The sequence below is a fragment of the Mya arenaria genome, chromosome 8, assembly GCF_026914265.1.
Source record: "Mya arenaria isolate MELC-2E11 chromosome 8, ASM2691426v1".
Lineage (NCBI taxonomy): Eukaryota > Metazoa > Mollusca > Bivalvia > Myida > Myidae > Mya > Mya arenaria.
In genome coordinates this window covers 14,799,685-14,811,970 of record NC_069129.1, presented here as the reverse complement: position 1 = coordinate 14,811,970, position 12,286 = coordinate 14,799,685, and the positions used below count along the sequence as shown (strand labels likewise).

The window sequence follows — 12,286 nt, the reverse complement described above, 5'->3', positions numbered from 1 at the left end:
CTTAATTTACATACATTGTAGATACACTATCTACATGAACTAACGCTATAAAATATGCGATAAATATGCACATGGCCATTGTAAACGAGTAATGTGAAATTCATACAGTAATGTTGCAGTAGACAAATAAGTAATTATTATAAACAAGAACAAGGTAGCATATAATTATAATGAGGATAAAACATGAGCATTCAGCTGATACTGAAGACATTTTTTAAAAAAGTAAAAGATGAGTATATATTCTTGTAACAATAACATTCAATACTCATATTTGAAGATTTAACTTCAACACTATCCATTTCATAAAATATGTCGATTTAACTGCAACATCAGTAAAACCTTCCTTTGACCAAATGCATGAGTATAATCCCTGGTTAACAGTAAATAAAACAATTCTTTTAAATATCACATGTCAAAAGCATTATCACATTTGAAAAAAAAAACTATATTGTTTACACAGAAAAAAATACAAATAAAATAATAGTTAAGGAAGCTTTTTATAAAAATATGAATGCAATAAATTGCCCATTGAGGTAAGGGTCAAACATAAGAACATTACTCAACTTTTATTAAAACTTCATTTTTCAAACCAAAAGATTAAAGAGGTTTAAAGCACATTTTAATATTTGCAATATATTTCCATCACATAAGTGTTTCGTTTATAGTAAGTATAATTGTAGAATAAGTCTGTAATTAGAAAATAAATATATAAAAAAGTAACAGAAAAAATGCATGGATTTGTTTTAATTGAAAATGAAAACAAAAGTGAGCCTTACAATTTTCAATAAAAATGTTTTATCATTTGAATGTGGAGGGCAACATAAGTGAATGAATAATTTAATGCTAAAATATATTCAAGGCTTATACAAAGAATAACTGATAATCTATTGAAAAAGAATGGATTGAAAGTAACTACATGGTCTTAACTAAGCAGTGTAATGTACATGTTTGTCAAGTTTAGAAGTTGTTAATAACTGTCCTGCGTGTACATGAACTAAAGCAAGTACCTTTTGCTTTTAATTGTTTTCCTTTAAAGCATTGATATAAAATAAAGAAAAATCCACTAATTTGAGGTTGTCATTTCTGCACACATTTGATTATGGAGGAAAATATCAAAATGCCATAAAAGTGTTGCTGTTACTTAAAGCTGCACTCTCACTGATTTACTGTTTTGACAACTTTTTTATATTTTTTTGTCTTGGAATTAGATTTTTTTGTGTATATATCTGCTTACCAGTGATGAAAGACTGCTGAGAAAAGATCAGATCGCAGATTTTCATATTTCCATTCCAAATTTAATGTTTTATGGCTTAAACTGTTACTTACGGTTTAATAAAAATGCTTAAAACATCGTTTTTTGGGACGGAAATATGAAAAACTGCGATCTGATCTTTTGTCAGAAGTCTTTTATCATTGGTTTGCAGATATTTACGCAAAAACTTGTTCGTTCAAAGACAAATAATAAAAAAGTTGTCAAAACGTTCAATCTGTGAGAGTGCAGTTTAAACATCAGATATCACAATAAATGGAAAAAAACAGGTATCACACATGTCAGAAAATAAATTACATAAAAAGCTGTTTAATTTCTGATAAAAATAGGATAGAAACTCTATCCCTAAACTATGACAAAAACAGTGCTATTACTTTGATAAGCACATCTTAAGCATATATGTACAATGTTTTTGTCCTGAGTAATATCCCAAAATATGACATTATATAAATATTGCATGGCTTCCAGTGTGACAGTACATATTGTCAACATAAGGGAAATACTGTTACCCGAGGCGAAACTCTATCCCTAAACTATGACAAAAACAGTGCTATTACTTTGATATAAACTCTTCTTAAGCATATATGTACAATGTTTTTATCCTGAGTAATATCCCAAAATATGACATTATATAAATATTGCATGGCTTCCAGTGTGACAGTACATATTGTCAACATGAGGGAAATACTGTTACCTGAGGCGAAGCCAAGGTAACAGTATTTACCCGAATGTTGACAATATGTTCTGTCACACTGGAAGCCATGCAATATTTATTTTGTTATACCGAACACAGTTACATTTATATACATATATAAGATTTTTACCATAACACAACTTTCAAGTTTAATCAATTTAATATATTCTATAATTATTGTTTGTTTACATTAGCTGTCATTTTGTTGCCAATGTCGTTTAGAAATAAGGCGAACACCGGTTGTAACCAGATTCACAATACATTTTGATAAGCGCTTACCACCTCAGACTTGGGGAAACCAAAAAATGCCTATTTTTAGACGCACGTGCTATGTGGCGTGAGACCACAGATATTTTTACTATATGTTTCATTTAGACACTAACCTGACTTCTCACTTTAAAACAGTCCCAATTGAAAAACAAGTAACTGCATGGCTGTTGTAGAACAATCCAAGACACAAAATTTAATCTCAAGAAAACATAGGGTTGACCATTGCGTTTTCTCACAAAATTGAGTAGTAATACATGACCCTGAGGTCAAGACGGAATAAGGCTACAAACAACCAATTTACATAGTTCCACAGGCAATGAATTTTCCAATTTTTACACTGAAAACTATCAGTTTTTGCAATACAGTGTCAAATTATGTTAAGCTCTATGCAAAAAGGCCACCTGTTTCTTCTCTTTCATTCAACTTAAATAAAATATTGATACTTGAACACAAGCACTCTTTTTCCTGTATTCACATCCGGATCTTGGTCAACGGGGACAGATAACTGTGGTCTTGAGCCTATTTAAACAACATTTTTTTCAGAAACAGACTTCAAAACTATATGCAACAGATACTGAAAGTATGTCAATGATATATTAAACACTGAATGAATGAGACAAGTATTAGCACCTGTGGTATTTTCATAAAGAGCAGAAACAGCAATTTCCCTCAAATGGTAAGCCACAAACCTTTGAAGAGCCATTATTTCCTTATGCATTGGAATAATTTGACCAAGTAAAGTTTTCCTTGTAGCTTTCAATAGTGTCTATAGAACAGACCACAAAAAAATGGCCTGCCTACTCTTTTAAGATTTTTTTTCTAAGCAAAATAAGGTTTTTCCACTTCATCGGCTTTAATAAGTGTTTTATATAAAAAATGACATAGAGCCAAACTGAAATGCTTCAACTTGTCAAAAGATTGCTTTTCTGGTCCACTTATATACAAAGGTAACAGAACTGTTCAGTTTAACACAAGAAATTTAGTGATCATGTGTTTATAGACAGTCTAAACACCACTATATGCCAAATTGTTTGCTTCTGGGACAAATGGCGCAACAAAGGAAATGGCAAAAAAACACCAAAACTGAAAGATTCATGACAACTGCTAGTGTTTTCATGTATGAGGTGGCTACATGATGTAGAACATGCAGAGATAGCATTATTATGCCCATTTTTTTAAAAAAAAATTACTTTAAGTATCTGTTTTGAAGGCTAGATTTGGCATTAAATTCAGAGTACAGCACTTCACCATTGTCTATAAGTTGCTAAATGCTTATTTACACCTGATTTGCTATAAATCTCACTCTTTGGAATCATTTACACACAAACAAGTACTACATAGTTGACTAACATCTTCATTCTTCTGAAATATTGGATTCAGAGCTGCATCTCCTGGATTCCGATTGCAGGACGACCGCCGGGGGGGAAAAAGCCACCGCTAACTGGAGCTTATTGGCACATCATGATCTGCAAGCAAGACACAAAAGCAATGTTTTACACTAATAAAACTATCTGCCACTACTGTTCAAGTTTGAAAAAGGCCTGTAAACACTCATTTGAGGCATACACAACCTTTTATGTAGTCATAAATGTGATAAATATGCAGAAAAGTTCATGAATTCAAGGATTTTCAGGACATATTTTATGAAATATATAGTCTTTTGGACATTTTGCAATCAGTTTTTAACAACTCGAAGGTTAATCTCATCTTATTGAGTACCCAGATGCATTTTGAAAGCATTTAAACCAGACATGCTTAGAATTTCTTCTTACTTGGAGACGGTATTCCTTTCTCGGAAATCCTTGCCGAGAGTCGGTATGGAAAACCACACGAGACCACATTTTGACCAGCACTCGGGTTCTTGTCCTTGAAAATTCCTCTGTGGCTACAGCAACAAGGCTGGCTATTGAAATAAGCAATAAATTAGGGGTTTTAAGACAAGTATAATGTATTAAGGTTGTTTTTTTAATGCATGAAGGGAAAAGGCTCTAATCTTTATGAAAGCGGCTCACTTTTTTATTTCTTTTGCCTTGAGAAATGTCAAGTTTTTCAATGTATAAACTGAATAAATGAATGAATTAATGAATATATATGAAAGATTGATAGAATTAATTAATGAATTAATGAAAGGTGGCATTATTTCTTTAAAATAGGGATCTCATAGTGTTGCTGTGATTGTCGAAGTAGATGTTTTCTTGTCCATAAGCTGAAAATCATATGCACACTAATGCACCAGTCAATTGTAACCACAGCCCCCCCCCCCCCCAGGTCCGGGGGGTATACCGGGGAAAAGGGCCGTGTTTTTACTTTCCAGGTGGCCCGCAGGGCCGGGTGACCGTGGTGGTTTTGTCATAGCGCCAAATTTAGCGGAGGTGCGGGGGCATTTGTCCGGGGTTTAACCATCAGTTCGTCCAGGCAGGGCGGGGATTTTACCCCGGGTTAGCTGGACCGAAAGTCAAAGTCCTGGCTATTCCCCGGACCTGGGGGGCCGTGGTTACAATTGACAGGTGCATAAATAAAACATCATTCTGCATCAAATGTGTAGTAAGTTTTGATTAATTGCTTATAGAATTTGCAATTAATGTAATGTTTGCTTAAAAGAGCAAACAAAATGCGCGAATAGATGCACAATACAGACCAAAGACTAATACAAGTCAGCAGTTTCATTAGAAAATAATTATCAAAGCCACACCAGAAATGATTGACAAACAACATGAAAGAAATTCATCTAGGAATGGAACAAAAAGTATCAATGGGCTTATATGACCAAACTTACTCACTTTATACTTCAGTTTGGATACAATTTTCCATTATATGATCTTGAAGTGCTAACAAATTTTAGCATGTCAGCATGTTGGCATACACCAAGTACAGCTCGGCCGGGTGGCAGGCGGGCTTTCTGGCTGGTTCATCATCATTTCCTCCCGGGTCTGTTTAAAATAATAAGAAAGAAAAATAAATAAATGCACAACGCCTACCCAAAAATGCAATCATTGACACCCTTATAGCCTATACAACAAACTCAATTAACACATCTCTGGCATACCTGTTTAAATTGATGGGATTCAATAATTATTTGAGAGCTGGCTGAAATTTCAAACAGTAAAAAATATATCAATATGTTTGAAACAGTGAAAGATTGTTTTTATTGTTTATAAATGTTTATAAATCACCACAAAGCATATATACTAATGGTGGTTTATGGGCACTAAGTCCTGTTGGTGGTTTATGAGACCCTCCATTTCTAAACATGCCAGCATCACCATATTAATAATCTTTCAATGTTTTTATTTGTATATTATAAATATTAACTTTTATTTGATGATATCACAAATCTGAAAAAAAAACTATATTTGGGATTGTGGGATACTGCACTGTGGGACATTTTATATATTGACCCACATACCAGGTAATTTGTATCGTCAGTATCCCACAATGCTATAGGCATATATACCGGTATATAGATAATTTATGAGGTTAATTTGTAGGATTATTTTATTCAAATGTAATCGTTTCGCTCAGTTGCGCATATGCGTTAATCAATTGTTACCACGCCCCCCCCCTCCCCCCAGGCCAGGGGGTATACCGGGGATAGCGAGGGAAATGGGCCATGTTTTTACCTTCCAGGTAGTTCTGCATTGCCGAGTGAATGTGGTTGTGAATGTGGTGGTTTTGTTTCCGCTGGATAAGAGCTTCCCCTCAAACTAAATGACACTATCACAAGAACTAATATCAGTTCCTAGAAAACAAAAATGTCAAGCACAAACTGATTCCAATCCAGTAATCCATTTACATTCGCATTATCACAAATATTGTCATCACCGTTATCATCATCGCCGCCGTCACCAGCACTATATTCATCAGACAGCCACTTTGAAACACAGATGTTATGCAGTAATGCACATGCGAACATAATGTTAATACCGGTGTATAAATCAAATGTCCACTCGTAGCAAGGCGTTTGTAAACATATTACAATTGGCATCACATAATTATAATCAGGCAAAGCCCTCGGGCAATTATAATTCTTACTGGAGCAATTATCGACCAAAAGTCATGGTCAACCATTTATTATCCTGTATACATGGTATTACATGTTTGTCATTGATGTTATTTGATAGGGTAGAAACTCATATTTTGTTGGTTCTAATTTTCCTTTTGTTTTGTTATTTTTCTAAATGTTTGCATCATTTTCCTTGTCTTTACGGTTTTATCTAATGCACTTTTATTACTCAGTCATAGATAGATAGATTTATTTCAGTAAGGATTGTACATGCATGGACATTTAATTTAAACAACATGAATAGTAAATAACATAATACATGTATGATATCATCAATAGCCATGACAGATACACCAAAACAAGGATGACACAAAAAAAGAAAAAAAAACTCTTATTTCTATTGTTTGTTTTGGCGACATGGCATAGGAAGGCATTGCATATTTAAATAATAATATGCCTGTTAGCGAAATTGCACAAGTATATTAAAAATTAGTCTCTACGAATTAAAGTAAATATTGCCGTAGTTGTATCACAGTCACTTTACATAATAAGTTATAAGTTGAGAAAGTAATACATAATTATCACATTATATATGAATATGACAGTATGTTGTACTTATAAAATGTGAGGTTATGTTAAAATAGTTCCTTTACTGAAAATCTTTGAATAAATAAATGAAAAAAAAACTTAATTAAAACTCAAGCCTTTTAATACCATAAATAATAATTCCAAATTATCTAAAAAAAGATTCTTTTCTAGCAATTTGAAAACAGGTAATTTCTTAGTCTGTGCTATACTAGATGGAAATTTGTTCCATAAGGAAATACCAAAGAAGGACTTTAACCCAAAACCTTTGACCTCTGGAACAGCATAAGCCCCTTTCTGACATAACCTTGTCCTATGTGTGTGTACAGTATCTTGGGAGATTAAATTGTCTCCCATGTAGTCCGGGGCTATGCATGTTTTTAATTCTAAAGACATGACCTAGAATAATCTGGTCTACACGTTTGTTGACAGGTAACCAGTTGAGTAATTTAAAGTGTTCGGGGGCAATGTGAGACCTTGCATCTAGATCCAAAACAAACCTCATAAGTTTATTTTGTGTGGTTTGGAGCTTGGTTTTAAGAAACTTGGTCAGACCATGATACCACATAGAACAGACATAATCAAAATGGCATTGAATTAAGGCCATGACAAGGAGTTTCTTGGTATGTTTTGTAAGGTAACCTTTCTTTCGATATAGATATTTTAACCTTACACTAGCTTTTTTTAATATGGAACGAGCCATAGAATCAAAAGATAGGGTCTGATCAATTGTTGCGCCAAGATATTTAAAAGCAAGAGTTGGTATCATAACATTTAATATCAAGTGTATAGTTTGACCAGTACACGATTACTGTTTCGTCCATCTTAAATAACGTCCGATTGTATTTAATATTCCATAAAAAGTGATATTATTTAAATTCATTCTCACAATTTAAATACCAGTAATAATAAAATCAAATATATTTATCGTATAATATGATATGTGTTAAAATTGTCGCATGACGTATACTGTATATGTTTTTGTATGTATCTGTGTTATTATAACGATAAGCTTGTTATGCTTAAGTGTAATACATATTATGTTCTGTTCTGTCATTTGTCAATGATTTGAACAGGCTTTGACATTAAAATTGAAACTAATTTAATCTGTTATGGAATACAGTAAAAGATTTGATTATCATGAAATATGGAAGTTTAAGAAAGTGAGACATAAAAAATTGGTTTTGAATGGCATTTGCTGTAAAAAAAACTAATGACTTGAAATTAAAATAGCAAACCTTTTCTCACATATTATCGGAATAAGACGGCAATATTTCCATTCTTCAAATATTTTCGTTTTGTATTTAACATCGGCTGATTTTGACGTTTATTTCAATAGTTGAGCACAGTTAGGGTCGATCAACCCTATGAGCAGATTCACGAGAACCTCGGCTTGAATAACCCTAGCCAATTTGCTGAAGCAATATTTTTTTCTAGGCAAATGAAATAAAACAAAACGTTTCAACAAAACATTTCCTTGTCTCACTGATTTTCTACCGTAACCGAATGTAAAGATCCGGTATAATTCAAGGTAGTACTCGTTACTGAAACACGGGAAGTGTCATTAATGGTAAAACTAGTTCCACATTCCTTTTTGATTTAAATTCCTTTAAAGCTTTGCTTGTGTAAATTATTTGCCTACTACATTCATGTTTAGGTATTCGTCGCCCATTTTCATTTTCTTGAAATTGAAATAATGCAATAATCGCCCCGACGTGCCGTGATTAGCTCACTGGTTGTTCAAAGCGATAATCATTATTGCGTAAACGGATTCTGATTAAATTGGGGAAGCTCATAAAAATCGTGTTTTGTGTGTTAATAAGGCACGCTATGTGAGAAAACGTGCTACGGTGATAATGCTCCTGGACACCGAAATTCGTACAATCCAATGACTATCCGCCATCAAAGACTGAAAACTTCCTTCCGCGAAAAGCTTCAAAGCTACGGTTATTTGGAGTGAAACTGGAAAAGCATAAGACTGACCTATTTCTCACTCCAAGACTGCGTATAGTTCATCACAAAATTCAAAAACTTAATTTCGGTCCAGATCAGCAATGCTATCCAGTTGGTTCCAGTAAGTTTGCGGAACCAAGGACAATAAATTTGCTAGTTCTGGTTAGATAAAGACCTTTGGTGCTGATTACCGGCATTTTAGTGACTTTACTGTAGGTCAAATAGTAAGTGATCATTACGTGCCACTATAGTTTCAAGACTTCCGATTAATCAAAAGGCCACTCACATTTGCAATGCAGAGACATTAACAAATGAATGAGTTGTATTTTGTTAAAGCTGATTTGTACGGAAGCGTTTAACGTATATGTAGTCTAGGTGATTTACCCTTGGGGTAACTGTGTACATATAAACGGGGGCAATTTAGTTTGGCAGTATTTAAGTACATGACTGACAAATACTACAAAAAAGCAAATTGCTATAAATACAACTCTATTTCTTTAAGGCTACTAAATGCCAGCTCTACCACTTATTATTAAACGAACCTATTTCAAAAAATCGGAGAATGTGGAATAGTGTAAGTACACTTTTACTGCAGGTTGGCTACAATTTCGTTTCAATTATGTTCAAACTGTTGTCCCATGTGCGTTTCTCACGAATCGGACTTGTGCATATTTTGAGATCTGCTAGCATTTCAAGTACACTTCGTTGCACGCCGTATGAACAATATGGCGCATGCAAATATAATTGTATGTATAATAGTACTTAGGCTGGCACACGACAAAACTAATAAGCACTTCTTAAAAAGGAAATATTCTTAATATATAAAAGTAGGGATGCTTATTCTTATAAATGTTTTCTGATAGACATTTCTTTATTACTTTTCTGATATTACTGCACCATAGTAGTAATCAACTATGGGCCTACAACTCTTTTGAAAAATGACAAAATTTAAATAACCCAAATATGCATTAAAAACTAATAGCTGCTCAAACACTTTGAACAACTCAAAAGTTTGTTAAATTTTAACTAAAGGTTGGTGTTTATTGAAACTATATGCAGGGTATATTGCTAGAGTTTATGGTAATCATTGCAAAATAATTAAGTGTGTGTAATGCACATATAAAAGTCCCCAAACTCACATAGAACCATCGGGCCTACAAGTTTTAAGGCCTAGCTACGCCCCTGGGTCACTTATTGATATCATACGTAGTTATAATATTATAAGCTTCATCATTATGTCTATATGAACTTGCGACAATTATTCACCCGGATGCGTGTTACCAGAGTAGCCTTAACCAATGTTACTTACTGTCATCCTGCACTATGCTCAACAACCTATAAAGACTGATTCTGTGACTGACGTCCACGGATAGTCCAGTGGCCGATGGCGTCGTTATATAAACACACGCGCGCACGCACAGGTTTATCAATAATTTCTCACGCTTTGGGGACTGTGGGTTCCAGTTTAAGTGCCGACTATACAGTTGGCATTATTCTGGACCTAATTTCACTTATACGAACTTTGTTTCTTCGAACAGCCATGATTCCGAATGAAAGCAAATACAAACTTATAGTAAATCTCATTTTAAGAAGAACATGTTTCGGACGGATATAGACTCACAAAAACACCAAAAATCATACAAGTTGCATTAACTGAGTCTTACGCATGGTTGTCGATTTCGAATCATTTTTCTGATGTTGTTGTTTTGTTTAAAGATAAAGGTTATATTTATGTAAGTAAGTTATTAATTTCCCATCACTTCAATTAAGAGTGATATATATACGCCCTAATTATTGCTACAAATTAGCGACGTTGTTCGGTGATGCACTATTTCTTTCGTTTTTAACGACGTGCACGTTCGTAGACATGCAAGGAAACATGTTAAAAGTTTGAAATAAATGTTACAAATCAACCAGAAATCTTAAATTTCCAAAAAAATCGCCTGACCACAAAGAGCGATTAAAGCAAAATGGTTCGTAGATCAACTTAAATTACACCGTGACTAGGTAAATGCACAATGCAGAATTGAAATGTAGACACGCTGCATTAGAGCTATGATTGAATATCTGGTTAACTATATAATCACTCCATCGTATATGCTGCCCACGCTAAGATAACAAATGCTATGATTGTTTTGTTTATGAACCAATCCAGCGAGCAGTTTTAGTAATGCAGCAGTCAATTGTAACCACGACCCCCCCCCCCCCCCCCAGGTCCGGGGATAGCCGGGGAAATTGGCCGTGTTTTTACCTTTCAGGTGGCCCCACAGTGCCGGGTGAATGCGGTGGTTTTGTCTTCGCTCAAAATATAGCGGGATATTTCCCTTACCTAGGCTCCCTGCGGTGCGGGGGCATTTGGCGGGGATTTGACCATCAGTTCGTCCCCGCAGATTATACCCGGGGTTGGCTGGACCGAAAGTCCCCGGTTACAATTGACCGGTGCATAATTGCTTTTCGTGAGATGTCTAAAAATAAATGTTATTTGTTGTCTCGTCCGTACATTAATACAGTGGCACAGGGTCTGAAGACCCTCAAAATATATCCCTGAAGACGATGTTTCTTTACTGTAATTAAACACGAAAAATTAAAACTAAAAGTAAACCAGAAATAAAATTTCTGATCATTGACGCATATACAATGTTGTAATTAGAGCTTACCGGAGCCGCTTTTTTGCAAGATTTTTCTCATCGGACTCACCCCATCCACAGCCCAAATCATTAAATCCTTCATACGCTCCTGTTATATCAAACAATTGTAGCAGTGACTTTAGCACCAACAAACTGCAACGCGGAAACCATCATTTTCTAATTTTAGTAACAGTGACCTTGACCTACACAACCCAAATGCAATCCCAAAGTACGTTTCCACGTAAGCTTGGTTACAAACAACCACTCTATTTATCCTAATTTTAAGTTATTGCGTAGAAACCATTTATATATTTTTAGTATCATTGACCTTGAACTGATAACCCAAAAGCAATTTCAAGGTTCGTCTCAACATAAACTTGCTACATAGAAAGTAATTGAAAGTATCATCACCAAAACCAGTTTGACGCCCGCCAGTCCGACAACATCTTCATTGAAAACCTAGGGCGGTATTCGTAAAACTGGTTAAGTCATTTCCTAACTTATGTCAATTTCTTAAAATCTTGAAAGTCAAATGAAAAGTACAAGTGTTTTTAACTTTAAAGTATGTTTTTTTTCAATAAGGTCAATAGAAATAATGTACAATGTATTTTGGAAATTCTTCATTTTTATTTCATATGACTAAAGAGATACTAAAATTAGGAAAGTGATCAAGTTAACTTAAGAAGTTTATGAATACCACCCATGGTTAACAACCATTGCAGTTACATAAGATATTACTGTTTAACTTTATGAAAACGAGGTAACATTTTACAGTTTATTCCAATTCTAAACTAGAAATGTGTCCATAGGACACGGATGCCCCCACTTCGATTTTTTGTCACAGAAAATAAGCCATAATGATTATTAAGTCTTTTTTTGCAAAT

The 12,286-nt window shown here is 34.3% G+C and overlaps 1 long non-coding RNA gene across 1 annotated transcript; it reads right to left on the bottom strand.

The window, feature by feature from the left end:
* Positions 1–2,040: 2,040 nt before the first annotated feature.
* Positions 2,041–6,730, bottom strand: LOC128244760 (uncharacterized). The gene is made up of 4 exons (XR_008262984.1): positions 5,855–6,730; positions 5,015–5,164; positions 4,007–4,137; positions 2,041–3,700 (listed from the first exon to the last, which is right to left on the bottom strand). It is a non-coding gene; the product is annotated as an uncharacterized LOC128244760 (long non-coding RNA).
* Positions 6,731–12,286: the final 5,556 nt, after the last annotated feature.